Source organism: Alosa sapidissima, chromosome 23 (assembly GCF_018492685.1).
Source record: "Alosa sapidissima isolate fAloSap1 chromosome 23, fAloSap1.pri, whole genome shotgun sequence".
NCBI lineage: Eukaryota > Metazoa > Chordata > Actinopteri > Clupeiformes > Clupeidae > Alosa > Alosa sapidissima.
This window is the reverse complement of record NC_055979.1, coordinates 29166874-29171873: the sequence shown is the minus strand read 5'-3', so window position 1 is coordinate 29171873 and position 5000 is coordinate 29166874. Positions and strand designations below refer to the sequence as shown.

General features: G+C 42.9%; 2 protein-coding genes across 3 annotated transcripts in view; one reads left to right on the top strand and one right to left on the bottom strand.

The window, feature by feature from the left end:
- sbf1 (SET binding factor 1) overlaps positions 1 to 1568 on the top strand; it is an 86582-nt gene extending 85014 nt beyond the window's left edge. The window contains exon 42 of the mRNA XM_042081723.1: positions 1 to 1568. This exon is cut by the window's left edge and continues 1703 nt beyond it. The gene's annotated coding sequence lies outside the window, so the exon portion shown is untranslated.
- A 1535-nt stretch (positions 1569 to 3103) lies between these two features.
- The window catches only part of ppp6r2a (protein phosphatase 6, regulatory subunit 2a), a 20710-nt gene continuing 18813 nt past the window's right edge, over positions 3104 to 5000 (bottom strand). For both annotated transcript variants that reach the window (XM_042080821.1, XM_042080820.1), the window contains exon 17: positions 3104 to 5000. This exon is cut by the window's right edge and continues 2495 nt beyond it. The gene's annotated coding sequence lies outside the window, so the exon portion shown is untranslated.

Here is a 5000-nt window from a genome sequence, read left to right as displayed (position 1 = left end):
TCATAAAGTCACTCTTAGAATGTGTGTTTGCATTTATTCTGTCAGTGATGAGTCACCACTAGCTGAGCTCTGCAGTGTGTGTGTGTGTGTGTGTGTGTATATATATGTGCACGTGTGGGTGTGTGTGAGGACTCCTGTAATCAGCATGTCTTCCAGAAACAGTGTTTTAGCTTGCGGGCCTGCAGAGGAGGAGTGTATGTGTGCGTGCGCGTGTGTGTGTGTGTGTGTGTGTGTGTGTGTGTGTGTGTGTGTGTGTGTGTGTGTGTGTGTGTGTGTGCGCCCGCCCGCCCCCTACAGTGTTGTCCCCTCAGCTAGGAGATGTAGCCATTAGCGATTTTTAGCCATTAGTTTAGTTTTGTTCTGGCCGCTGGGCTGTCAGTATGCCGAAGAAGTATCACATCTATTGTACCTGTCAACTTTCCTCCTCTACATTTAAACAGCGCAACCACAACAACCCAGCTATGCCCACTCATCTCTACACACACACACACACACACACACACACAATTGACATTACAGTGTAAGATATGGTTGTACTGCTGTTTCGTTGAACTGTTTTTTTTTTTTTTTTCGAATTGTAGATTTTTGTTCTAATAACGGCTTTGTATATACTACTCAGAGTTGTATGTAACATTTATGGTAGTAATTTATTTAACTTTTTTTGTCTTCTTAAGAAACAAAAGTTCTTTTCAAGCACCTCTCTTTTTGAGTTAGATAAATCAAATATGTGCCATTCGTTTGTCTCTGTATTAACGTAACTAATGCTTTTGTTTTTTGAGAACTTTAAATACTGCTAAAAGGGTTTTAAAATAAGAAACCCTCATTGTGTTGTTTAAAAAGAAGTTGGTTTAAACTGCGTGTCCTAATTCCCCCTGTGTGTGTGCGCACAATGGGAGGAGTGTGAGGAAGAAGCAGTGCATCAGACGGCATTTTGTTGCCATGGTGACTGGTGTTTTGTTTTGTTTTTGTTTGGTTAACCAAGTTACGGTTTGGGGGGTTATTGCTCTCGCACTCTAAACACAGACAATACACTCTTCACAGGCTACTCTGACTTCCTCACAGTTTTTTTGATGCACAATCTCCACATCTTTCAAACAGAACAAAAATGAATTTGATTTCTTTTCATACTTTTCTTTTTTCGGTTCTCCTTCCCTTTTTCTGTTTTTTAAAAAGAAAAGAAATAGAAATATTCTTCTGAGCCGGGTTCTTTTTTTTTGTCAATCATGTAAAATATTTTTTAGGATTAAAAATGAAAACAGTGAGTTTCATTGTCACTGGGCCTTGCTTTTGTTTCTTTTCTTTTTTTTAATTTGTAATTTCATGTTTCTGCTCTGCTTCCAACACGTCTTGTGTGTCTCATACTAGTTGTTTCCTGTTTGTTTTGTAAAGTGTTTCTTTCTTTCTTTTTTTGGAATCCAAACCGAAGACCCATCAGGTCAGCTTCCTCCTCCTCCTCCCTGTGTGTCACGAGGGAATGTCCGTCTGTGTTGTACAGTACTCGGTCCTTTAATAAACGCTGATGGTAGGCCATTAAACAGCTGCCCATAAGTCCCCATCTAATGATTTTACATCAATGTTGCATCCTCATTTGTTCTCCCAGCACATCACAGGTCTGTGTCCGATATTCACACGGTCAACGTTTAAATGAACACATTGTAGTTCTTTTACCTGAAAAGAACAGCTACGCTCATTGTGATGTCACACTGAGGGGAGAGTCTGGGGTCTGACGTCACCCATGCACGCCGGAACTCTGGGGTTTTGGATTGATTGGGTCCCCCTCAGCAACACAGTGCGTCTTGAAAATTGATGAAAAGTGGATGTCTGTGGTTTAAAGGATTGGATCATGTAGCCTGGGGTGTATGTTAGTGACAAACCAGGATAAGTCAACCCAGAGGAAGTGGTCATCTAATTGAAAGGCCCTATAGCTTCATTCTAAAATAAAGCCTTTAAAAAGGTAATTTAGGTGTATGACTTACGTCAAGTTAACATAGTCAGGTCTCAATAGATCTCCCTTCTGATTAGTTACATCATGTTTTCTCCATACGCAGATTGCAGTGTCCAGTCCTCATTAAGTCAGTCTGAAGTCTAAAGATGTGGATTTATAGGTTGTAAGTAACATGGTACAGTTATACCTATTCAAAGTCCTTTTCGTTAATAAAGTCTCTGACCTCCCTGCTCTACATGTCCTCCAGCTGCATTGGACTGTAGGGTCAAGAGCAAGCGAGTGTGATTCAGTGAGGTGCAGAATATGGACATTATTAAACAGGCGTTAGTTGAGGTGGTCTGCAGGGTTCTAGAGTGGATGGACATTAGCTGGCTCCATAAGCACCGGAAATCTGAGAGCATTAAGCCGGAATCAGAGTTGGGCTCTTCAATGTGTCCACTAACGTTAAGTGATGGATGGATGGACCGCAGCCAACTGGGGTGTCGTGGATTTGGTTCACTGTGTGGGTTATGTGAACGCAATCAAATGTGGAGTTAACCCTGAAACGTGTTCGCTACTGGGTGGTGTCCAAGCCATTGTGACAAATAGCAACTCTTAGTTGTGTCTGTAGAGAGTACGGAGTGGGAGAGCGACATTATTCCCACCCTGCAAAAGGTAAGTAAGTGATTAAGGGTTTTGTGCCAGATGGGCGGCTCTGTGATGTCGTGATGATTTTTACTGTAGGGTCAGTTGAGGAGACGCATCGGTCTCACTTTACTTGGTTAGTCTGCCCAAAAGACTATTTACAGATGCTCAGATGAAGTATCTGTTGACAGTAGTTGTTCAACAACAATTCTACATACGGGACTGAACAGGCGATCAGTCAAGTCTCTGTGGGCGTGACTATCCAAGCGAAGTGTTACTGAAAGATGACACCACGGTCACACACAAAGAGGCAGCTCACTGATGGGGTCCTGTGCTGGTTCAGGCCAATGGAAGGTACGATCCAGGAGTTCCTTTTCAGTCAACTCTGGCAACCGTGGTGGGCAGCCCACATGCATGCCTGTCCGCTGGTGGTGTGTGGACAACAGACTATTGCGCTCTTCAATAAAAGATCTTTTTTGTTTCCATTCTAATTCAAAAGGCCTTAGCAGTGAAAAAGCAAACGCAGCTGTAACCTTTAGTTTAAAATACTCACTTTATTTCCACTGATCAGATGCAAACCTGCCAAGTCCCCTCTGAGTTAAGCTGTTTTTGCCAGAAAGGACAAATGAAATTGATAATAGTAATAATGGATAAAATTGTTATGCCTGTCTTCCGTATATGATGAAGTGATATAATAAAATATAACATTTTATCGGTCCATTAAAAATATACAAATATCAACATTTTTGTACAGAACAAAAACCCAGTTCGGTTGCTTATTGTAATAAAATGAGGGGGCGCATATTTCTCCTCCAGAAGCAAGCTCATTTTTGTGTGAAATATTTCTGTGAAATCTTAAGTAACAGCACTAATTTGGGGCACATTTTTACTAGAAGATATGTTAAGTGGAACATTATTTAAGGGCCTCATTGAGGTAAAAAAAAAAAAATGCAAACTGATCTTATGGACATCACTGGCTAACCATACACAGTTGAGCACACCATGCACACCCTTTTCTTATTTAAATATGCAGATTTGTAGCAGGAACAACTGATAGAACTGACGCCATATTTGGATAGAAGTGTGGAGAGCTGCATGGTCATTTGAGGCCAGTTCTGCGATGATCAGTGATGCTGTGGACGGCTTATGTAGTAGAAGCTTGTGGCTGTCGAGTAGACCACAATGGTGTGACCAAAGAAGCCCAGTCCATCACTATCTGCAACTAAAAGTGTCTGTTGACTTGTAAAGGAGCTTCCCACAAAGTTTTGAATGTACCTGGGTTACATCTAGGCTATGGGCTTCATCCAAACGCACCTCTGATATTGAAAATAAGGCATATAAGCATTTAATTATGACAAATCATCCTTGAGTTTCCACATAATGTATAATAGCACATGAATCAGGTGTTTCTGGTTTAAAATGTTCATGCTTTGCCATAGACCTGCCCATACCAGAGTAAAGCCGCTTGTTTATGAATCAGCAAAATGAAAACCAGTTGAACGTGTGGAGGAAGGCCCACCCACTCCAAGCATCTACTCACTGGGATGCGACTAGTTTCCATGACGCCCACCCACTCCAAGTTTCACGTTTGTTCCATGTTTTGTGCGGTACATAAGTGTCCATATGCCAGCATCCTCCCTACACACAACTCAAGATTCTCACGGAGACCCCCACCCCCCTCCCTCAGTCCATGTTACGCAAGACTATTAATTAATCACAGAAGACATCTTTGCGTGTCTATCTGGGATCGCTTCCCTCAGCCTAACAGTGCTAAAAGGTAAAATAATTCCAGAGACTGTCTTTGTGCGACTGCTGTACATGTTTTCTTTCCTCCTGGCCAGTCAGGTTAATCTTACACCTGGTGTCTGACCACACCCCTGTACTACAGAGGGAACGAGGGGTCGTGTGTTTCCGCCCAGACTGGTGGGCACTGCCCCCTGTACCCACGACACCAGACTGGTGGGCACTGCACAGCCCCCTGTACCCACGACACCAGACTGGTGGGCACTGCACGGCCCCCTGTACCCACCCCATTAGACTGAACTCTACTTCAGGCACTTCTCATTTGGAACTCATCTCTCTCAAACTCACTGTGAGACAAGTGCCAATCACACACCCTGTGTTTAATCTAGAGGACCCCCACCCCCCCCCCCCCACCCCCACCCCCCTCCCCTCCAAACACACAACACCCCCCCCCCCCCCCCCCCACACACACACACACACACACACAGGACAGGCAGAGATGACTCTCGCTTGTGCCTGTTAAGCTCCCCAGTAAGACCATTCAAGAGTTCATTTAAGAGAGAAAGCAGTATTTTGGTTGCTTATACAGTAATCACATAAATTAGATTTCTACAATATGCAAAATAATATTGGTTAAATTCAAAAAATAGGATTTTAAACATACAGCAACAGAAATAAAAGGCAATAA